This window comes from Rhodnius prolixus, unplaced genomic scaffold (assembly GCF_049639745.1).
Source record: "Rhodnius prolixus isolate KJV_2025 unplaced genomic scaffold, Rpr scaffold_5, whole genome shotgun sequence".
NCBI lineage: Eukaryota > Metazoa > Arthropoda > Insecta > Hemiptera > Reduviidae > Rhodnius > Rhodnius prolixus.
In genome coordinates, this window is record NW_027411624.1 from 36,499,911 (window position 1) to 36,525,374 (window position 25,464).

General features: G+C 36.5%; 1 protein-coding gene across 1 annotated transcript in view; it reads right to left on the minus strand.

Annotated features, from left to right (window-relative positions):
• Nplp1 (Neuropeptide-like precursor 1) overlaps window positions 1–25,464 on the minus strand; it is a 291,237-nt gene that overhangs the window by 102,552 nt on the left and 163,221 nt on the right. The gene's annotated exons all lie outside the window — the stretch shown is intronic.

Genomic DNA, 25,464 nt, shown 5'->3' on the forward strand with positions numbered 1-25,464 from the left:
GTCCCTTATCCACCCTAGCTACATATCCTCCCTTATTAGGATTCATACAGGCATTCCTGGTGTTCGATAAGAAAAGGTAAACAGTTCGCCCCTAAAATATCTTTAAAAAAAAAGGCAAAGGGAGTTTACTTCATGAATGGTAATTTCAAGGCAGATATGATACTTTTCCGAGCCGCATATTAACTATATTAGCCGTATATTAGTTTAGGTATCGAACTTGAACAGAACTTGATACTAGTATTTTTGGAAACAAGAAAAAAATACTTATTTTGATTTAATTAACAAAAGTTTTAACCTTGTAATTATTGTAATATAAACATTGATTAACCTCTCTTTTTTTTTGTACTCTGCAATCTACCTAGACAAAATAATTACTCTACGCAACTTTTGATACCCACGCACTTTGTATCGATATGAATAATTGATTTTGCAAATTTTATAGAAAAATTTTTGGTGAATAATTATTATAATTTTTTTTTTACATAAAATGTTAACGAAGTACTTATTCCATAAAAACTTGCCTCCAATTACATCTGCACACATTTGCAGAACTGAATATTTGACTAAATTAAATGTGGGAACGAGAATGAAAAGTAAAAAGGCGGGGAAAAAAGGGGAGAAAGGAATTTAATATAGCGGAACAGTTTGACCAACTTAAATTTCAACATCCTGCTATGTTCATAGTGCGTGTGTGGGTGTATATCCTGTGAGGAGAGGACATATCCTCTAAAAAGGGCCATTCTCTGTCTGGAAATCCTAGCCTATTCACTTACCCTATTGGACATTTTAACCCAACTTGGAATGTAGTCTTATAGAGAGCAGGGTCCAGTGAGAAAAAGAGGACCCAACAATATTACCATTCCCTTGTATTGTGGTGGACAAGAATTTTGGGAAAAGATTTTCTTTTTCCGCTGGTAAAGCGTAATATAATTAAATTTGATGATTAAATTGTGCGTAAAAAAGATGCTTTATGATTAATCTGTTCTCTACGTATTAAAAACAAATTTAGGGTAAAAATATTATTTTAATGATGGGTGATGATGGCTTTTGATGATTTATATTTTTGAAAAGTATTTTGGGTTTGGACTTCGTAGCAGGAATATACGAAGTTAAGTGCTTATTTAAATTGGACGGTAACATAAGTATTTAAGTTTTAAGTAAGTAAATTTCAATCAGTGCAGTTTAATGTGAAGGCCCTTGCCATTGCATTTAGCGCATGTTTTCCAGCCCTCTAACTCTTAATTATTCTGGAGCATAGCTGGAGTCTTCCAGCCGACTTAGCTAGAATTTTTTTTTTTTTTTTTAATTTATTTGCTATTCACAATCTACAAAAAGAATAAAATGTAAATAGGATCAGCTTGAAGAGAGAAGCTGCCCACCGGCAACACTCTCGCTGGAGTTTCTTACATGACTGAAGATGGTAACGAGGCCAACAGCGTTTCAATCGTCGTGGAGGACGATCTGGAATCGTATTGGGGGCAAGATTTTTGAACAAGAGGATTTGTAGAGAATGGAAGAGAGTCAAAGAATTTTCTATATTTAGATTTAGATTCGTCAGTTAAGTATGAGATTTTGAGGTCGTTATGGAGGGTGGAGTTAGAGACATAAAATGGAGATTTCGTCCATCTGACGGAGTATTTTTGATTGGAAGGACTGTAGTTTTTGTGAATTAGAAAGTTTGGTTGAACTCCAGAGCTCAAGTCCGTAAGTCCAGATAGGTTTAAATACACTGTTGAATCGTATATTTGTCTTTTATGTTCCAGTGGTAGTTTGGATTGTCTGCCAATTAGTCGCAGTAGTAATTTATTTCGTCGGTTGAGTTCAAGTCTTTCTAGTTACATCCCAAGGTAGCGAACTAAATTAGCAGAAGGAAGAGGAATTGAGTTAAAACTTATAGGAGGACAAGAATTACGACGCAGAGTAAAAGTTATCTGTTCGCACTTTTGAGTATTGAATTTGACTCTCCACTTCTTGGCCCAGGGTTCTAGTTTGTGTAGATGAGACTGTAGATGAGAGGAAGCTGTAGTGGCGTCTGAGTTAGAAGAGAGAGAATAGCAGTATCGTCAGCGTAAGTGCAGAGCAGTGTGTGCAGAGTCAGTTGGTAGGCCCAGGGTTCTAGTTCGAGTAGATGAGAGGAAGCTGTAGTGGCGTCTGAGTTGGAAGAGTGAGAATAGCAGTATCCTCAGCGTAAGTGCAGAGCAGTGTGTGCAGAGTCAGTTGGTAGGCCCAGGGTTCTAGTTCGAGTAGATGAGAGGAAGCTGTAGTGGCGTCTGAGTTAGAAGAGAGAGAATAGCAGTATCGTCAGCGTAAGTGCAGAGCAGTGTGTGCAGAGTCAGTTGGTAGGCCCAGGGTTCTAGTTCGAGAAGATGAGAGGAAGCTGTAGTGGCGTCTGCGTTAGAAGAGAGAGAATAGCAGTATCGTCAGCGTAAGTGCAGAGCAGTGTGTGCAGAGTCAGTTGGTAGGCCCAGGGTTCTAGTTCGAGTAGATGAGAGGAAGCTGTAGTGGCGTCTGAGTTGGAAGAGTGAGAATAGCAGTATCGTCAGCGTAAGTGCAGAGCAGTGTATGCAGAGTCAGTTGGTAGGCCCAGGGTTCTAGTTCGAGTAGATGAGAGGAAGCTGTAGTGGCGTCTGAGTTAGAAGAGAGAGAATAGCAGTATCGTCAGCGTAAGTGCAGAGCAGTGTGTGCAGAGTCAGTTGGTAGGCCCAGGGTTCTAGTTCGAGTAGATGAGAGGAAGCTGTAGTGGCGTCTGAGTTAGAAGAGATAGAATAGCAGTATCATCAGCGTAAGTGCAGAGCAGTGTGTGCAGAGTCAGTTGGTAGGTCAGATGTGTACACAGTATAGAGAAGCGGTCCGGAGAATACTACCTTGAGGTACACCAACCCGTGCCAGAGAGTAGTCGGAAGAGAGCTAGAAATTAAGTACACCGTAATATCAGGGTGTAAGTAATGAAAGTTCTTCAAAAGTCTTGAAGTTGAAGATTACGCAGCTAGAAAAGCTAGTTTTGTCTGCTTCGGAAAAGGCTGCGAAGAAGAAAGATTTGGTGGAAGATGTTCTCATCAGCGATAGTTTGGCACAAACAATGGACCTGGATATCCGCATCCGGTTTTGAAGTGGTGAAACAAAACACTTAAGGTTAATATGTGAATGAGAGCGACGGAAAAAAAAGAAAAAGTCAACATAGAATTGGTCCGCTTAGGTTTTGATGGCTAGAAAGGATGGCCCAAGGTGCGAACGAAATCCTCTCAAACCACCACCACTGGATGGCGGCTTCTCGAAATAGGAAAAAGATTTTAAGTTACATCATTTAGTTTGGGGGAAGGTAGGAGAACAACCATAAGGGGATATCAGGATGGTATTTCCGATTCCAAGTCTGATCCCAATCAGAGCGGGGAGAATGTACTAAAGAAAATAGATCGTAAATTACGGAAATACTTAAAAGTTGGCCGATTCAAATATATATTAAGAAATTCTATAAAGATTTTTTGTGTTTTCTTTCACGTTCAGCGGTAAGAAATTTTCTTTTGTTGAAGAAAAGTAATGGAAATTGAGTATAGAATGAAAGTCGATCTGTTTTCCACAGGAAAGGAAAATAGGAAAAATATACTAAAAGTGATATTTTTATATTTAAAGTAGGTAGGCCTTCAAGGGAGGAAACGGCGGCGGCAGGAGGTTGAAGTGAGATAGGATGTAAGATATCTTCCATTGATTTGTTTGTTGAGGACCAGCGGAGCTGGGCTAGTGGGATCCCCTGGGGAGATTGTGGTAATCCAGATACCTTATCCACAGGCCATGGCTCTACCAATCCACCCCCTCCTTCACCACTTCTTCTACATCTTCCTTAGTATACCTTTCTCCGCATTTATATGTAAACCTTACTTCTAGTCTTAGTATTTGGAGTTTTGCCGCTTCTACAATCTCCATCCAAACGTAAAGCCAGCTAGGAATTATCGTTCTCTCTCTCTCTCTTTATTTCGTCATGTTTTCCTCTACTTATTATCACTATCACTATTACTATTATTATTGATATTATTGTTATTAATGTTATTATTATCATTATATAATTATTATATTGTAAGCAGTAGACCTATTCTTTTCTTTTATGTTAACATTTTTATTTATGTATTTATTTGTGTATATATTTAAAACGGAAATGGAATTTTAGTTTTATTTTTTATCTTTTTGTTTTACTCTGTATATATTGTAAATATTAATTTGGCAGCAACTCAGAAGAGAAATTTTAGTTTATTAAATTTATGTATATACTTTTTGTTGTCCTTAAGGGACTAATGTCCCAGGACATTAATAAACGTATTTCTTTCTTTCTTTCTTTCTTTCTCTCAGGTCATAGCTTGCCCCTAGACTCCACAGTCCACTTTTTGGCTGAATTGAGAGAAAGAGAAAAGAAATAAGAAGAAAAAAAGGAACTAAGAGAGATTGGAAGCCAAGAAAGAATAAAGAAGAATAGAGAAATTGGTCTTCTCAAGTCATCCACTTGGAAGTTTTATTTTCTCGCCTTTTTTTTCTGCAACAGTAAGTTCCGGTCTGCTAAAGAGAAGGTAAAGGAAAGAAGGAGGAGGAGGAGGCAAAAAAACATAAAAAGAATAACCCAGATCAAGCAGAAATAATACATTTTGGTGTTAACTACAATCCTGGACATTTATTTTGTTGCTTTCAACACTGCCAACTTGATTATCTCCTGTTAACGAGATAGTCCTTCAGAATCAAGGCAATTCATTTTTTTTTTTTTTAGCAACAGAGGAGGAAGAAAGAGACTGAACAACAAAAAATAAATTGTTTATGCAAGAATCAGAGCCCCTAGGGATATTTCAACTTTAGTAAATGGTACAGCCTAGAAAGTGAAGTACTGCTACCCTACAGACCCCAAGGGAACTACAGAACTGTCCAATTATTTTGCTTATATACAGGTGTTCTTCATGTCAAGATGGAATCCCCAGAGTTCTTTTTAGAGTTGGAACTAAAATATCGATTACTTCCATCCAATATCGAATGATATTATCCAAGCATTGTGGATTCAACCTTGCTTGTAGTCCAAACTAAAGCAATAACTCCCAATCTCTTTTTTTGGCGAACTCCATAAAGAATTGAAGACTTTTTTTTTTTAGACGTGGTGGATTTATGCGCAAAAAAAAAATGGTGATGTTTCAGTGATTAGTGATATCGTTAAAAACGTTTACAGTTCAGTGGTCTATATTTTTGTGGGAGAGGCATTTCAAAATATTTTTCTTACAATCAAAAAAAGTAAAGTAAAGAATAATGCGATAATAAAGTAAAGAATAATTATTCTGGCAAAAAATTGACAATATCAAAGTGATCAAGTTCAAACTGAAGTATCGCATCTACTTAAAATAAGAAAAAAAAAAAGAAGCACAATTACACTCAATAAAGTCTCAAAATCATATGAGCACGGCAATTTCAATAAACCAGAGTTTTTGGGGTCCATTAACCTGGCGGCACTTTGGTTGAATTTTGAGACAAAACTTTTGCACCGAGCTCGAAACACATTGCACTCTTATGCACCACCAAAAAAAAATCTAAATTCGCCAAGGAAAAGCCACAATAAGCAATTAAAGTTTTTTTCCCGCCAAAAAAAATTTGGCCGGATTTGATTGAAACTTACTTCATTATGTTAAGTACACTTTGCACTCCATTGCACCACTTAAAAAAATTCATTAACTTTAATAATTACGGAGATATGGCCATTCAAAAGATCAAAGGAATTTGCCGCAAACACTGAATTTCGAACCGCGACTTAGTATACAGGTAGAGGAGAGCTAGCACCAGCTAGAACCACAAAAAAAATCTAATAAAATATGCACACATTCAGAAATATAAGGAATTAAAGTGCTAAAAAAAGCATTAACTTGGCGGCACTTTGGTGGAATTTTGGGTAAAAAATTATTGCACCCTGCTCAGAACACTTTGCACTCCTATGCACCACCAATAAAAAAGCTAGCACCACCAAGGAAAAGCCTCAATTTTCCATTTAAAGTTCCGCGCGAAATTTAAATTCAAAAAAAATGAGTCTTATTTGCGGGAAAATTGGAGCGCTTTTTTCCAAAATAGCAAGTACTAGTATTAGAACAACTAGCCCCACACAGGAAATGCCAAAAATTAGCATATTTTCAAAGTAATTTACAAATTATTCAACCGATTTTCCCGCCAACTTACCTTTAACCGGAAGTGCTCTAAATTGAATTGAAACTCATCCTATTTTGTTCATGGTAGCTAGCACCAATATGCACCACAAAAAGAAATTTTGAATTTACACTAAAAGCTGATATATTGATAATAAAAGATGCACTGACAGACGTGACCATTAACTTTGCGGCACTTTGGTGGAATTTTGAGAAAAAAATTATTGCACCCAGCTCGGAACACTTTGCAATGCCAATAATAAGCCAGCAACACAACGGAAACTGTAAAAATTCACCAATTGTACGCCAAATATAACTTTAACCGGAAGTGCCCTAAATTGAATTGAAACTCATTCCATTTTGTTCGTGATAGCTAGCACCAATGTGCACCACAAAAAGAAATTTTGAATTTACACTAAAAGCTGAGATATTGATAATAAAAGATGCACTGACAGACGTGACCATTAACTTAGCGGCACTTTGGTGGAATTTTGGGTAAAAAATTATTGCACCCAGCTCGGAACACTTTGCACTCCTATGCACCATCAATAAAAAAGCTAGCACCACCAAGGAAAAGTCTCAATTTTCCATTTAAACTTACGCGCGAAATTTAAATTCAAAAAAATGGAGTTTTATTTGCGGGAAAATTGGAGCGCTTTTTTCCAAAATAGCAAGTACTAGTATTAGAACCACTAGCCCCACACAGGAAATACCAAAAATTAGCATATTTTCAAAGTATGTTACAAATTACTCAACCGATTTTCCCGCCAACTTACCATTAACTTGGCGGCACTTTGGTGGAATTTTGAGAAAAAAATTATTGCACCCAGCTCGGAACACTTTGCACTCCTATGCACCACCAATAAAAAAGCTAGCACCACCAAGGAAAAGCCTCAATTTTCCATTTAAAGTTACGCGCGAAATTTAAATTAAAAAAAAAATGAGTTTAATTTGTGGGAAAATTGGAGCGCTTTTTTCCAAAATAGCAAGTACTAGTATTAGAACCACTAGCCCCACACAGGAAATGCCAAAAATTAGCATATTTTCAAAGTAATTTACAAATTATTCAACCGATTTTCCCGCCAACTTACCTTTAACCGGATGTGCTCTAAATTGAATTGAAACTCATCCTATTTTGTTCATGGTAGCTAGACCAATATGCACCACAAAAAGAAATTTTGAATTTACACTAAAAGCTGATATATTGATAATAAAAGATGCACTGACAGACGTGACCATTAACTTTGCGGCACTTTGGTGGAATTTTGAGAAAAAAATTATTGCACCCAGCTCGGAACACTTTGCAATGCCAATAATAAGCCAGCAACACAACGGAAACTGTAAAAATTCACCAATTGTACGCCAAATATAACTTTAACCGGAAGTGCCCTAAATTGAATTGAAACTCATTCCATTTTGTTCATGGTAGCTAGCACCAATGTGCACCACAAAAAGAAATTTTGAATTTACACTAAAAGCTGAGATATTGATAATAAAAGATGCACTGATAGACGTGACCATTAACTTGGCGGCACTTTGGTGGAATTTTGAGAAAAAAATTATTGCACCCAGCTCGGAACACTTTGCAATGCCAATAATAAGCCAGCTACACAACGGAAATGGTAAAAATTCACCAATTGTACGCCAAATATAACTTTAACCGGAAGTGCCCTAAATTGAATTGAAACTCATTCCATTTTGTTCGTGGTAGCTAGCACCAATGTGCACCACAAAAAGAAATTTTGAATTTACACTAAAAGCTGAGATATTGATAATAAAAGATGCACTGACAGACGTGACCATTAACTTGGCGGCACTTTGGTGGAATTTTGAGAAAAAAATTATTGCACCCAGCTCGGAACACTTTGCAATGCCAATAATAAGCCAGCAACGCTACGGAAATGGTAAAAATTCACCAATTGTACGCCAAATATAACTTTAACCGGAAGTGCCCTAAATTGAATTGAAACTCTTTCCATTTTGTTCATGGTAGCTAGCACCAATGTGCACCACAAAAAGAAATTTTGAATTTACACTAAAAGCTGATATATTGATAATAAAAGATGCACTGACAGACGTGACCATTAACTTTGCGGCACTTTGGTGGAATTTTGAGAAAAAAATTATTGCACCCAGCTCGGAACACTTTGCAATGCCAATAATAAGCCAGCAACACAACGGAAACTGTAAAAATTCACCAATTGTACGCCAAATATAACTTTAACCGGAAGTGCCCTAAATTGAATTGAAACTCATTCCATTTTGTTCGTGATAGCTAGCACCAATGTGCACCACAAAAAGAAATTTTGAATTTACACTAAAAGCTGAGATATTTATAATAAAAGATGCACTGACAGACGTGACCATTAACTTGGCGGCACTTTGGTGGAATTTTGAGAAAAAAATTATTGCACCCAGCTCGGAACACTTTGCAATGCCAATAATAAGCCAGCAACACAACGGAAACTGTAAAAATTCACCAATTGTACGCCAAATATAACTTTAACCGGAAGTGCCCTAAATTGAATTGAAACTCATTCCATTTTGTTCGTGATAGCTACCACCAATGTGCACCACAAAAAGAAATTTTGAATTTACACTAAAAGCTGAGATATTGATAATAAAAGATGCACTGACAGACGTGACCATTAACTTGGCGGCACTTTGGTGGAATTTTGAGAAAAAAATTATTGCACCCAGCTCGGAACACTTTGCAATGCCAATAATAAGCCAGCAACGCTACGGAAATGGTAAAAATTCACCAATTGTACGCCAAATATAACTTTAACCGGAAGTGCCCTAAATTGAATTGAAACTCATTCCATTTTGTTCGTGATAGCTAGCACCAATGTGCACCACAAAAAGAAAATTTGAATTTACACTAAAAGCTGAGATATTTATAATAAAAGATGCACTGACAGACGTGACCATTAACTTGGCGGCACTTTGGTGGAATTTTGAGAAAAAAATTATTGCACCCAGCTCGGAACACTTTGCACTCCTATGCACCACCAATAAAAAAGCTAGCACCACCAAGGAAAAACCTCAATTTTCCATTTAAAGTTCCGCGCGAAATTTAAATTCAAAAAAAATGAGTCTTATTTGCGGGAAAATTGGAGCGCTTTTTTCCAAAATAGCAAGTACTAGTATTAGAACAACTAGCCCCACACAGGAAATGCCAAAAATTAGCATATTTTCAAAGTAATTTACAAATTACTCAACCGATTTTCCCGCCAACTTACCATTAACTTGGCGGCACTTTGGTGGAATTTTGAGAAAAAAATTATTGCACCCTGCTCAGAACACTTTGCACTCCTATGCACCACCAATAAAAAAGCTAGCACCACCAAGGAAAAGCCTCAATTTTCCATTTAAAGTTCCGCGCGAAATTTAAATTCAAAAAAAATGAGTCTTATTTGCGGGAAAATTGGAGCGCTTTTTTCCAAAATAGCAAGTACTAGTATTAGAACAACTAGCCCCACACAGGAAATGCCAAAAATTAGCATATTTTCAAAGTAATTTACAAATTATTCGACCGATTTTCCCGCCAACTTACCTTTAACCGGAAGTGCTCTAAATTGAATTGAAACTCATCCTATTTTGTTCATGGTAGCTAGCACCAATATGCACCACAAAAAGAAATTTTGAATTTACACTAAAAGCTGATATATTGATAATAAAAGATGCACTGACAGACGTGACCATTAACTTTGCGGCACTTTGGTGGAATTTTGAGAAAAAAATTATTGCACCCAGCTCGGAACACTTTGCAATGCCAATAATAAGCCAGCAACACAACGGAAACTGTAAAAATTCACCAATTGTACGCCAAATATAACTTTAACCGGAAGTGCCCTAAATTGAATTGAAACTCATTCCATTTTGTTCGTGATAGCTAGCACCAATGTGCACCACAAAAAGAAATTTTGAATTTACACTAAAAGCTGAGATATTGATAATAAAAGATGCACTGACAGACGTGACCATTAACTTGGCGGCACTTTGGAGGAATTTTGGGTAAAAAATTATTGCACCCTGCTCAGAACACTTTGCACTCCTATGCACCACCAATAAAAAAGCTAGCACCACCAAGGAAAAGTCTCAATTTTCCATTTAAACTTACGCGCGAAATTTAAATTAAAAAAAAAATGAGTTTAATTTGTGGGAAAATTGGAGCGCTTTTTTCCAAAATAGCAAGTACTAGTATTAGAACAACTAGCCCCACACAGGAAATGCCAAAAATTAGCATATTTTCAAAGTAATTTACAAATTATTCAACCGATTTTCCCGCCAACTTACCTTTAACCGGAAGTGCTCTAAATTGAATTGAAACTCATCCTATTTTGTTCATGGTAGCTAGCACCAATATGCACCACAAAAAGAAATTTTGAATTTACACTAAAAGCTGATATATTGATAATAAAAGATGCACTGACAGACGTGACCATTGACTTTGCGGCACTTTGGTGGAATTTTGAGAAAAAAATTATTGCACCCAGCTCGGAACACTTTGCAATGCCAATAATAAGCCAGCAACACAACGGAAACTGTAAAAATTCACCAATTGTACGCCAAATATAACTTTAACCGGAAGTGCCCTAAATTGAATTGAAACTCATTCCATTTTGTTCGTGATAGCTAGCACCAATGTGCACCACAAAAAGAAATTTTGAATTTACACTAAAAGCTGAGATATTGATAATAAAAGATGCACTGACAGACGTGACCATTAACTTTGCAGCACTTTGGTGGAATTTTGAGAAAAAAATTATTGCACCCAGCTCGGAACACTTTGCAATGCCAATAATAAGCCAGCAACACAACGGAAATGGTAAAAATTCACCAATTGTACGCCAAATATAACTTTAACCGGAAGTGCCCTAAATTGAATTGAAACTCATCCTATTTTGTTCATGGTAGCTAGCACCAATATGCACCACAAAAAGAAATTTTGAATTTACACTAAAAGCTGATATATTGATAATAAAAGATGCACTGACAGAAGTGACCATTAACTTGGCGGCACTTTGGTGGAATTTTGGGTAAAAAATTATTGCACCCAGCTCGGAACACTTTGCACTCCTATGCACCACCAATAAAAAAGCTAGCACCACCAAGGAAAAGCCTCAATTTTCCATTTAAAGTTACGCGCGAAATTTAAATTTAAAAAAAAATGAGTTTTATTTGTGGGAAAATTGGAGCGCTTTTTTCCAAAATAGCAAGTACTAGTATTAGAACCACTAGCCCCACACAGGAAATGCCAAAAATTAGCATATTTTCAAAGTAATTTACAAATTATTCAACCGATTTTCCCGCCAACTTACGATTAACTTGGCGACACTTTGGTGGAATTTTGAGAAAAAAAATTATTGCACCCAGCTCGGAACACTTTGCACTCCTATGCACCACCAATAAAAAAGCTAGCACCACCAAGGAAAAGCCTCAATTTTCCATTTAAAGTTACGCGCGAAATTTAAATTAAAAAAAAAATGAGTTTTATTTGTGGAAAAATTGGAGCGCTTTTTTCCAAATTAGCAAGTACTAGTATTAGAACCACTAGCCCCACACAGGAAATGCCAAAAATTAGCATATTTTCAAAGTAATTTACAAATTATTCAACCGATTTTCCCGCCAACTTACCATTAACTTGGCGGCACTTTGGTGGAATTTCGCGCGTAACTTTAAATGGAAAATTGAGGCTTTTCCTTGGTGGTGCTAGCTTTTTTATTGGTGGTGCATAGGAGTGCAAAGTGTTCCGAGCTGGGTGCAATAATTTTTTTTCTCAAAATTCCACCAAAGTGTCGCCAAGTTAATGGTAAGTTGGCGGGAAAATCGGTTGAATAATTTGTAAATTACTTTGAAAATATGCTAATTTTTGGCATTTCCTGTGTGGGGCTAGAGGTTCTAATACTAGTACTTGCTATTTTGGAAAAAAGCGCTCCAATTTTCCCACAAATAAAACTCATTTTCTTTTAAATTTAAATTTCGCGCGTAACTTTAAATGGAAAATTGAGGCTTTTCCTTGGTGGTGCTAGCTTTTTTATTGGTGGTGCATAGGAGTGCAAAGTGTTCCGAGCTGGGTGAAATAATTTTTTTTCTCAAAATTCCACCAAAGTGCCGCCAAGTTAATGGTAAGTTGGCGGGAAAATCGGTTGAGTAATTTGTAAATTACTTTGAAAATATGCTAATTTTGGCATTTCCTGTGTGGGGCTAGTGGTTCTAATACTAGTACTTGCTATTTTGGAAAAAAGCGCTCCAATTTTCCCACAAATAAAACTCATTTTTTTTTAAATTTAAATTTCGCGCGTAGCTTTAAATGGAAAATTGAGGCTTTTCCTTGGTGGTGCTAGCTTTTTTATTGGAGGTGCATAGGAGTGCAAAGTGTTCCGAGCTGGGTGCAATAATTTTTTTTCTCAAAATTCCACCAAAGTGCCGCCAAGTTAATGGTAAGTTGGCGGGAAAATCGGTTGAATAATTTGTAAATTACTTTGAAAATATGCTAATTTTTGGCATTTCCTGTGTGGGGCTAGTTGTTCTAATACTAGTACTTGCTATTTTGAAAAAAAGCGCTCCAATTTTCCCACAAATTAAACTCATTTTTTTTTTAATTTAAATTTCGCGCGTAACTTTAAATGGAAAATTGAGGCTTTTCCTTGGTGGTGCTAGCTTTTTTATTGGTGGTGCATAGGAGTGCAAAGTGTTCTGAGCAGGGTGCAATAATTTTTTACCCAAAATTCCTCCAAAGTGCCGCCAAGTTAATGGTCACGTCTGTCAGTGCATCTTTTATTATCAATATCTCAGCTTTTAGTGTAAATTCAAAATTTCTTTTTGTGGTGCACATTGGTGCTAGCTATCACGAACAAAATGGAATGAGTTTCAATTCAATTTAGGGCACTTCCGGTTAAAGTTATATTTGGCGTACAATTGGTGAATTTTTACAGTTTCCGTTGTGTTGCTGGCTTATTATTGGCATTGCAAAGTGTTCCGAGCTGGGTGCAATAATTTTTTTCTCAAAATTCCACCAAAGTGCCGCAAAGTTAATGGTCACGTCTGTCAGTGCATCTTTTATTATCAATATCTCAGCTTTTAGTGTAAATTCAAAATTTCTTTTTGTGGTGCATATTGGTGCTAGCTACCATGAACAAAATAGGATGAGTTTCAATTCAATTTAGAGCACTTCCGGTTAAAGGTAAGTTGGCGGGAAAATCGGTCGAATAATTTGTAAATTACTTTGAAAATATGCTAATTTTTGGCATTTCCTGTGTGGGGCTAGTTGTTCTAATACTAGTACTTGCTATTTTGGAAAAAAGCGCTCCAATTTTCCCGCAAATAAGACTCATTTTTTTTGAATTTAAATTTCGCGCGGAACTTTAAATGGAAAATTGAGGCTTTTCCTTGGTGGTGCTAGCTTTTTTATTGGTGGTGCATAGGAGTGCAAAGTGTTCTGAGCAGGGTGCAATAATTTTTTACCCAAAATTCCTCCAAAGTGCCGCCAAGTTAATGGTCACGTCTGTCAGTGCATCTTTTATTATCAATATCTCAGCTTTTAGTGTAAATTCAAAATTTCTTTTTGTGGTGCACATTGGTGCTAGCTATCACGAACAAAATGGAATGAGTTTCAATTCAATTTAGGGCACTTCCGGTTAAAGTTATATTTGGCGTACAATTGGTGAATTTTTACAGTTTCCGTTGTGTTGCTGGCTTATTATTGGCATTGCAAAGTGTTCCGAGCTGGGTGCAATAATTTTTTTCTCAAAATTCCACCAAAGTGCCGCAAAGTTAATGGTCACGTCTGTCAGTGCATCTTTTATTATCAATATATCAGCTTTTAGTGTAAATTCAAAATTTCTTTTTGTGGTGCATATTGGTGCTAGCTACCATGAACAAAATAGGATGAGTTTCAATTCAATTTAGAGCACTTCCGGTTAAAGGTAAGTTGGCGGGAAAATCGGTTGAATAATTTGTAAATTACTTTGAAAATATGCTAATTTTTGGCATTTCCTGTGTGGGGCTAGTTGTTCTAATACTAGTACTTGCTATTTTGAAAAAAAGCGCTCCAATTTTCCCACAAATTAAACTCATTTTTTTTTTAATTTAAATTTCGCGCGTAACTTTAAATGGAAAATTGAGGCTTTTCCTTGGTGGTGCTAGCTTTTTTATTGGTGGTGCATAGGAGTGCAAAGTGTTCTGAGCAGGGTGCAATAATTTTTTACCCAAAATTCCTCCAAAGTGCCGCCAAGTTAATGGTCACGTCTGTCAGTGCATCTTTTATTATCAATATCTCAGCTTTTAGTGTAAATTCAAAATTTCTTTTTGTGGTGCACATTGGTGCTAGCTATCACGAACAAAATGGAATGAGTTTCAATTCAATTTAGGGCACTTCCGGTTAAAGTTATATTTGGCGTACAATTGGTGAATTTTTACAGTTTCCGTTGTGTTGCTGGCTTATTATTGGCATTGCAAAGTGTTTCGAGCTGGGTGCAATAATTTTTTTCTCAAAATTCCACCAAAGTGCCGCAAAGTTAATGGTCACATCTGTCAGTGCATCTTTTATTATCAATATATCAGCTTTTAGTGTAAATTCAAAATTTCTTTTTGTGGTGCATATTGGTGCTAGCTACCATGAACAAAATAGGATGAGTTTCAATTCAATTTAGAGCACTTCCGGTTAAAGGTAAGTTGGCGGGAAAATCGGTCGAATAATTTGTAAATTACTTTGAAAATATGCTAATTTTTGGCATTTCCTGTGTGGGGCTAGTTGTTCTAATACTAGTACTTGCTATTTTGGAAAAAAGCGCTCCAATTTTCCCGCAAATAAGACTCATTTTTTTTGAATTTAAATTTCGCGCGGAACTTTAAATGGAAAATTGAGGCTTTTCCTTGGTGGTGCTAGCTTTTTTATTGGTGGTGCATAGGAGTGCAAAGTGTTCTGAGCAGGGTGCAATAATTTTTTACCCAAAATTCCACCAAAGTGCCGCCAAGTTAATGCTTTTTTTAGCACTTTAATTCCTTATATTTCTGAATGTGTGCATATTTTATTAGATTTTTTTTGTGGTTCTAGCTGGTGCTAGCTCTCCTCTACCTGTATACTAAGTCGCGGTTCGAAATTCAGTGTTTGCGGCAAATTCCTTTGATCTTTTGAATGGCCATATCTCCGTAATTATTAAAGTTAATGAATTTTTTTAAGTGGTGCAATGGAGTGCAAAGTGTACTTAACATAATGAAGTAAGTTTCAATCAAATCCGGCCAAATTTTTTTTGGCGGGAAAAAAACTTTAATTGCTTATTGTGGCTTTTCCTTGGCGAATTTAGATTTTTTTTTGGTGGTGCATAAGAGTGCAATGTGTTTCGAGCTCGGTGCAAAAGTTTTGTCTCAAAATTCAACCAAAGTGCCGCCAGGTTAATGGACCCGAGTTTTTGGCCAGTACAAAACATCCCTGTGGCTCCTCAGTCTCCTTATTCGCCTGACTTGAGCCCTTGTGACTTTTTTTCTCTTCCCAAAGTTGGAAAAATCACCTCAAGGGAACTCATTTTGGGACAGTCGAAAACATTCAAACGGCTGTAACCGACCAGCTGAAGGCTATTCCCCAATATCGGAGTTCGAGCACTGCTATGAGGAGTGGAAGAAACCTCTCCAGCGCTGTGTGTGGCTTCAGAAGTAAGTTATTTTGAAGGTGACAATATAGAATTGGAATTCTTTTTGAATAAATTTTTTTTTTAAAAAAATCAGTCTCATTACTTAATTTACAGACCTCGTAAATGAACGCACAATATTTGCTCACAAATTTTAGCAGTTTTACCAAATTAACAAACAATAAAGATTAGGAGGGAAGGGATTAGCTATGAGGTTAGCATATTGGACTTCCAAGCGGAGATCCCGGGTTCGAATCCAGCTGCTGGACTCTTAGATTTTCTCTTCCTAGGAGCTTCTTACAGCTCACTGTCCGGTGATGGACAGTGTTGTCTGTAACGAGAGAACACTGTCTGGAGGCCGGCAGTGCACTGAAAAAAGCTCAGGGCGCCAACAACCTTAGATGTTGACGCGCCTTAAATCATAAAAAAATAAAGATTAGGTTAACTAAAGTTTCGTAGCTTGTAAATAAATTAATTATAACCCCCAATTTCCTTGTTCAACTGTAGAAATAAATTTATCGATAAGAAGATGAACGTAAAATGTATCTTGTGGCAACCAATTTTTCAATAAACGTCCGCAAAGTAAGTTCAATTCACGAAGAAGGATTTCCGCAATGTAATCACGTGGAAAGAACCCGACTCTATTAATATTAATACGAATTAATATTAAAATAACCTTAATTAAAATTTATAATAAAAATACGTAAAGATTTTTATTATATATAATATAAAAATTGATTTGAGTCAAATAATAAAGGATTGACTATATATAAATTTTCTATCAATAAAGAAATGAAATATCTCGTCCAGAGATCAAGACAGCATCTCATTTTTGGGGGAGACAAACCTACAGGACCGGAAATTACCTTCTTTTCTCCAATAATGCCTGTATACCTCCCACCTTGCCGTACTACCATATGTTCAGGCTATCTTCACTTCCTCACCGTGCAAAATCCCCACTTCAGTGCTGCTACGTCATCTCTCTGACCGTTCAGAGAGGAATAGAAACTGTTTCTCTCCCCGCACTCCCATCCGCTTACGGAACAATATTTTATTTCAGCAAATAAAGAGAATACGTAAGAGATTTCATTTGGTAAGCTTTTTATTATTTATTCAAGTTTATTAAATAAATAGAGGAGGGGGCTAGCTGAAATTTCTCTTTGACTTATTGATTTAAGAGAAAATATTGGTAACGGTGCCTAGTTTAAGAATTTGGTTAACAAATTGTATTTCCGGGAAGGTAAATATAACAAAGTAGATTGGTTACTTTATCTTGGAAGCCTAACAGGGGGAGCTAATTCCATCGCGGTTTACAACAGCTTTAAAGTTGGATTTACCCTTTTAAGAAAAAGTATTCAAAATGAAAGTGTAAAACTTCCGCTGGTAAATTGATCGTTAAGTTACTTGGGGAGGAGAAATCGAAATAAAAAGTTTTAGCTCCCTGTAATTTGTGATACCTTATTTACAATCACACTAAAAACAACTATTTCCGATTCGAGGACCACAAAACAGATGATTTTGGTTAAAAACTTGATTAAGAAAACGCCAGCAAGTTTGCCATACTTTCGCACTAGGGGAAGTTGAAATAGAAATTGTAAGTAGGAGATCCGGGGGGACCCCAGTTCGAATCCAGCGTAATGACTACTTTTTACTTTGTTTGAAAAGAGGCGCCTCAGTAGACGAGCGGTTATAGGCCAGACCCTGCAAAGTTAATATGTATTGTTGGTTTAGTGGGTTCAATTCCCCTGGTCTAGGCCTTGGATTTTATTTAATGGCTAATATGAGAAATTTATAGTAAAGTATGTTAGGTGGTTATAGGCTAGACCAGCACAGCTAAGATGTATTGTTGGTTTAGTGGGTTCAATTCCCCTGGTCTAGGCCTTAGATTTTATTTAATGGTTAATATGAGAAATTTACAGTAAAGTATGTTAGGCGGTTATAGGCTAGACCCGCAACGCTAAGGCGCATTGCTGGTTTAGTGGGTTCGAATCCCCTGGTCTAGGCCTTAGATTTTATTTAATGGTTAATATGAGAAATTTACAGTAAAGTATGTTAGGCGGTTATAGGCTAGACCCGCACAGCTAAGATGTGTTGTTGGTTTAGTGGGTTCGATTCCCCCAGTCTAGGCCTTAGATTTTATTTAATGGTTAATATGAGAACTTTATAGTAAAGTATGTTAGGTGGTTATAGGCTAGACCAGCACAGCTAAGATGTATTGTTGGTTTAGTGGGTTCAATTCCCCTGGTCTAGGCCTTAGATTTTATTTAATGGTTAATATGAGAAATTTATAGTAAAGTATGTTAGGTGGTTATAGGCTAGACCCGCACAGCTAAGATGTGTTGTTGGTTTAGTGGGTTCGATTCCCCCAGTCTAGGCCTTAGATTTTATTTAATGGTTAATATGAGAACTTTATAGTAAAGTATGTTTGCTAGTCGCCTAATTGGTGGTTGGATGTTAAGCCTCGCCTGAAAAAATAGGCAAATACTTTACTAATTAATTATTTTAAAAATAACATAAATTGAAGCAAGTATAGCTGGAATTAGTTATTTAGTTTAAATAATAGAACTTTTCTTACTTCAAAGAAAATGCAGCCCTTTTTATAAATCATAATGCATTTACAATTCATTTTTAGAATAAAGTAACTCAATAATCAATACAACAGATGACTAATTAGACCCATAAATCACCGGAAACTATTCTTTTGTGGTTTCCTCAACTATAAAAAGTGACCATGTAATCGCATGCATCTTAAGAAACCCATATAACGGCTAGCTGTGTAGATTGGATAGGGAAAAAGAAAACAGAGCTAGTAAACCTACAGTGTATTTCCTGTTAGTGTAAAGGGAGTTTTATGTCTTGTGAGTTCTTCAAGTCCAGTCAAACAGACAGGATATTGGATGCCAACTAGATAATTGATCCCCTTGGGGAGGTTATGACATATAATTCGTCCAGCAACCTAATCTAATCTAATTTTTGCGTCCTCAATTTTAGATTTAAGAATTATAGAATGAGGAAAACTGATCAGTAAGGAGAGTTAAATCTATTTCTTGAATTTCCAATTTTTTTTTATGTGTGGCATTTTATTGGAAAAGCTCTCGTTTTCTTTAAATACATTTAAGGTGGAATTCGACCCCTAAATTCCTCCAGGTTGTTACCCAGGATATAGGCAAATACTTCCACTTCAATTCCCTTGATTAATTCCACATCTAACACTTTTTATTCATTTGTTTTCTCTACTTGAATTGTTTATATTTCAAACTCTATCTATTTTTGAAACTCATTTGTGTACTGGGAAGCCCGACGTCGGATGGCAGAACTGCAGTGACTTACGGACGGCGTAGATTACACAAATAAATAAATAAATAAAATAAAATGGAAAAATACTTTTTTGAAAGCTTTTCTGCTAAAACAAAACTTTTTAAATAAAAACTTTTATAAATGAATCAACTGTAATAACTCGTTATTTAATTTGCGAATCGTTTTATTTCGCTTTATTTTTTCTATCAAAGCCTAAAGTTTTTAATTAATTTATTTCTTTTAATATTGAATAAAAACTAAGGTCACGTGTAGTTTCCCAGTTATGGTTAGCTGTTGAGACTCCTTAACGAAAACTTACAGTTTAAAATGTTAAGTATAAGGGTTGATTAAACGCCAAAAGGTACACAAATTTAAAATTTGGAATAAACAATTCTATCATTATAATCTGATAAGGTGTTAAGTCGGAACCGTAACTACCACTGGAGAGATCTTTTTAAAGAATGATTATAGTTGCGTTCCCCCAAACCATCCTCAATAACAATTTTTTTGAAAAAGCGTTTTGAATAACATAGGAAGGTATTTGTACGTAAATAGCAAAATTAAACTGCGATTTCAGTACTTCCTTTTAAGAGGAGTAAGAAAAATAAACTACGATTGCAGTACTTCTTCATAAAAGGCAAAGAGGCAAAGATCTTTTAATCGAACGACAATTCATTGATTTAAATCGGTTCACTCATTGATAATTTAAATGATTGCAGTACTTCCTCTTAGTAGGTGCAAGAGCATCAGCAACGTAGAGGAGCTTTAACCACTTATTCGAGCGGAATTTTATCAAAATCGGACTAAGCGTTATAGAAATATTGGTAATAATAGTTTTAGAAAGGGCCTTATTTAGGTGGGGCAAACTCTCCTCCTTATAAGGCACGGCGTCGAGACTTTTAAAGTGCAAATCTGTACAAAATTTCGATACGAATGACCCTTCATTCATGAAAAGCTGTTCACAAGTCGATAATTTGCAACGATTGCTATACTTCCCCTTAACAAGTGTAAGAGCTGATCGCCGCTTTAATGTTACGTACGGGAGCCCTAACCCTATCATCCTACCAAATTTTATCAAAATCGGGCCAAGATTTACAGAGTAATTAGTAATAATAATTTTGGAGGGGGCCTTACATAAAGGGGGCTAACTCCTCTCCCATTCAATGTACCGGATCGAGACCCCCAAAAGGCACATCTACATAAAATTCCGAATCGAATGACACCTCATTCATGAAAATCGGTTCACGCGTTTAGGCGCTACGTTGTTTACAAAAAAGGTAACAAGAACAACAAGAACAAGAACATTTTTTGAAAAAGCCGTTTTTGCTCATTTTCGGCAACTTTTTTCTCAAAACCTATTAGATCTGGGTTGTTGCAAAAAAATTACAGTTATAAAGGAGGGTTTGCCCTATAATTTAAAGAAAATTTGGGAATTTTATCTTTTATAGAAAAAGAGAAAAAATTGTCAATGTTGGGTGTTTTTCAACGTTACGCTTTTTCGTGCAGTTTTTGATGATCAACCCTTATACAACTGTCCTACCGGACAGTTTTAATAAGAGCGAAAAGCAATTCTCTAGTAACCAGTAAGATAAAACTTCCGATACTGGCGTGCCACCCTTAGATTTTCCCTTCCTACTATCCAGTGTCGTCTGTGGAGTCTGTAAGCTGGCATTGAGAAGAGCCTAAGTGCCAATGTGACCACATGACCTTGGCGCGTGGTAAATAATTAAATAATAATAATTGTAGGTGAGCTGCTTGTGATTGGCAAGAGAATAATGTAGAGCTGGCATCTTAACTGCGATTTGAGAGATAAAGTGGTGGATATTATGTTTTCCGCAATGCGTGACGATATTAATGATCATCACGATGTACGCGGAGAACACCGGGTTCGGCTTAAGCGACATGAAGTTAAATTACGTTACAGAATGATCAAAAGAATCCTCGACAAATGCTCCAAAGTGACTCTAACGAACAAGAAGCAAATCTACACGGCCCTACTACCCCAATCTGGATTTACGGATTTGATCTGTACGGTACAGCTCAACCGCATCCAATCCCTTTAATCGAAACTCCTACGCACAATCCTTAACGCTCCTTTCTACGTAAGTAATCACACCATCCACACTGACCTAAAAAATCCCTTTTGTCCTTGACCTAGCCAAATCCTGTTCGCACCAAATTTCATACCAAACTTTCCGCTCAACACTTCAATCCGCTCATAAACAATCTGTCCTCAGACTACTTTTCCTTAAATCCTCCCCGAAGACTGAAGCGTCGATGGCCTGATCACATGTTAGCAAAATACATCCTTCGAATTCACTTCAACCGATACCCCGTATTAATCGACACATGATGGTTATCGTTGGATGGCCTTTCTTTCAGATCTTTCAGGTAATCTTGTGCTATTTTATTCACTTGTTGCCAATAGGCAGTTGTAAATTAAATAAAAGGAGTTAAAATAAAATAAAAATTTAAAATTATCTGATTTTTTCAAGTAAAAATAACAATAACTACTGAACCCCTAACCCCGAATGAAAAGGAAGGAAGTCATAAGGCGCTCGCGTTTGCTTAAACTTTTAAGACCTCTTTAACTTCCTCCTCAGTGAACGCTTAATAAGAGCTGATACTTCATAAAAATCTCTGATTCCAATCATACGTACATAGTGACGTAATGCTTCAGAAGGAAATTCCAACATTCAAGTAAATATATATTGTGTTCGATACTCTTGAGACGCAAAAAATAAATAAATACGTAAACGAGTTCATTAAGGAAGAAAAATCTTGGAATTAGATTCAGTTTGGAAATGAGAAAAGAGAAACAATCAGTCACGGCTTTCCTTTACCCCACCCCCCAACATTAGGGGTTGAGGGATGAGTGGGCGGCTTTACTGGAGAATATGAGGTTTTCCAGGATGTAGTGGGGATGAGTTTAGTGTTGCCATGGTCGGGGGTGGGGGAACTGAGGAAAACTGAGAGAGACTGAGGTTCTTCACTGGTTATAGAGGAGTTGATACTCCAACATCATCACTTCATCACTTCGCAAAAATAAATGATGTTGTGGCAGGATGTGATTTTTCATTGGCTGGTCAACGACTCAACAAGATTTATTATGTATATCCATCCTCAACACTAAAAATACAAGCAAAAAGTGGCAAAAAAAAAAAAAAAATGGCGAGTTGACTTCCTTTTTAAAATATAAATTTATTTGAAAAATGTATGGGTTTCACCCGAATGTCGGAAATTTTAAACAAATCTCCATCATCTAAACAAGGATGATTGAACGAACTTTGTACGCTTTTGGGTTGGATGATTTTTTTTTATTATTATTTTGGTGAGGATGATTCCAACTGTGGAGGAGGAAAACGGGGTTTCCGGGGATAAAAATCTCTTTATCTAAAAAAGAATATTAACTCATTCGGTACGATCAAACCAAATTGTTGGTTACTTCCGGTGTATCAAGGAACAAAACAAAATCTGATACGAAATTCTACATTTTGACTTTCTTTTGCAGCCATTATTTCAGTACTAGTTCATCCAATTTTATTCAAACTTCCAGGCGATTGATTTTGAACCGGAAACTAGGTTGAACATCGTCTAGGTGCTTATCACTAGAATATCACTCACTTTCCATTCTTACTTATAAATAGATTCGCTTCACACATTCATCCCTCTACTATATACAACAACTATTTACATAAACCTTACAACTAATGGATGGATCAGTACTCTATATTCCTGCCATCCTTATAGCTTAACTGAAATTAAAATCACCGTAATCCTTCTCTAATCATTTTCTTCCATTCATTCTAATCGGCTATAATTTTTAAATACATTCATATTTCTTTGCTAGCTCTGCTATCGACTTAAGCACATAACTGTTGGTGAAGAATATAATGTCTTCGTAGCGAAATGGTGCATCTAAATACCTGTATATATCGTCAAACATTCGTTTCCTTTCTACCACATAACGTGGACATATCATTATATGTTTGAAATCCTCCTCCTCATTGCAATCTACGGCAAAGAGGAGAGAGGACCTTTTTGTTGATCCTGTGAAGATACGATCCACACAATGCGTGGTTCGCACTCAGCCTGCTTATTGTCGTAACAACCCATTTATTTTAGTGACAGTCCCTTAAACTTGTAAATTGTCTAGGTAACTGATCTGCCATAGTTTTATCGAATCTCCCTTTATTACCATTACTGTTAATCTGTCTGCAATTTTTGTAGTGCTGTTTTTGCAAATTGTACACTTGATATCGGGTGAAAGGTTCTAAAATTTCCGTTATCGTGTTTTCTCTGGAGATGTCCGAGTTTTAAAGCCCCAAGAGTCCAAAAAAAAATGAAAATAAAATGGTTTCACAAACTGATCTTTGTGAGAGAGTTAGAGAGGGATTGTCTGTTTGTCTGTAGATCGTGTGATCAGCGTAACTCAAAAACAAAAAATTTGCTCTTAACTCCCACCCTAAATTTCTCTTACTCTCATTTTCCAGATTTTTAACTCCCCAAATATTTCTTCAAAAACCCCAAAATATTTGAGCCAAATCTAAAGTCTCTTGTAATGCTGTAAAACTTCGTAAAAGCAGGATATGCAATTGTATTTCCTGTCATTGAAAGAGACCGAGAGAGAATGTACGCAAATCTTATGCACCTTTCTAGCTCTGTTTCTTTTACTCCCAGTATCCCATCTTTGGAATCAACTCTCCCATATCTAAGTATTCAAGGTGTTACGATTACATAAGATTAAGATTTAACAGCAGGACGGGACCCTTGCCCCACGGCACCGCAGCCACCAAGAGGCTTATTGTGCCTTCCCCTTTAAGTCTAGTAGATGCAACCTCCCCTTCTAAAAAGGTTGAGCGCTTTCCCTACCAGTTCCTACTGCGCTACAAACTCCTTTGGTCTCAAAGTTCCAAAGATATCGTAGCGCAACCACTCGATTGCAACACAATCGAACAGCCAGTGGAAGGCCGTTTCCTCCTCTTCTTGACACAATCTGCACAACAGTTCAGACCTAATAAGCCCCTACCTTGTGCAGGTGCTTTCTGAACCTACCGTGCCCTTTGAATAGGCCTGTAATCAGGGTAATCTGATTTCTGCCCAAAGCCCAGAGTCACTTTGGTTCTTTGTTTGCACAGCCAAGGACATAACCCTCTTGCTATGTTTGACCCCCCAGGAAGCATCACCCAGTTCTTTTCATGTTCTCTCTCCAGATCCAGTCTTTGAGAGCCTTACGAATAGGATTACATAAAATGCTTATAAATAGTATAACTGAATGGAAATGAGATATCATCAGAGATGAAATTGAACTACTTGACCCTTATATTTATTTCTTTTTTTAAAAAAAGGCCTACAAAGTTCCCAAGCAATTACAGAGGAATTTGCGTAATCAACCAAATAATGACATCATAACGAAAGAGACTGATGAAGAACAGTTTGGGAAAAAAATGTAACCGTTAGAAGAGCCGTAAGGATTCACTGGTGGAAGATCTTAAATTGTTAGAGAGAAGGGTGTTATACAAAAAAAAAAAATAAAAGGAAAATACGGTTTTCGTTGTCCTGGAAAAGACTTAAGGAAGCCATTGTGGAAAGCTCTAGATATGGAGTCTCTACACAAACGGGAGCCCTTCTTAAAGAAATATATGAAGAAAAAGGAAAAGAAAAGTAAAGTAATGCCTATTTATTCAGTAGGGCTTTACCTTCAACTACCAAATTAGGTGCCGAACACGGAGCCAATCGATCTAAAGTACCAGAAAACGGATATTACCCATGAACTGAAAATCTGCAGTATTAAAATATCTAGACCAATTAGAAATCTAAGTAGATAATGATCGATTAGCAAGATTTAATACCAGCGAGCCCATGTTTTACCAGAACAGAAAGGATGATCAAACCGCTTATGTTAGGAACATATGGAATTCCTTTCTCCAAACTAAATTACAAAGTTTTAACTCATTTTCATTGTTGAACTTTTAACAAAGTAATAATTTTAAATTGAATTGAAATAGTTTCGAAACTTTCTTTTAAAATTAGATTTTATATTAACTTTTAATAGAATGGCGGTTTCGAAAGTGATTATCTTAAATACATTAAATTCTCTCTTGAGGGAAGAAGCTATTGGTGATCCCAAGTTCAAATCCTGCAGCTGAGCTGGCTCTTAAATTTTTCTCTTCGTAGGAACTTCTTACAGTAATGGACAGTGTTGTCTATAATAAGAGAACATTGCAGTGCAATGAATAAAAAGCCCCGGGCGCCAATGACTTCAGATATTGAAGCGCCTTAAATTAAAATTCCCTTCCCTGGTCATAAGAAATAAGATTTGTGAAAGCTTCGAACTTTTGGCTTTGAACTCGCACCAGAAATACAAAGTTTTAAAAATC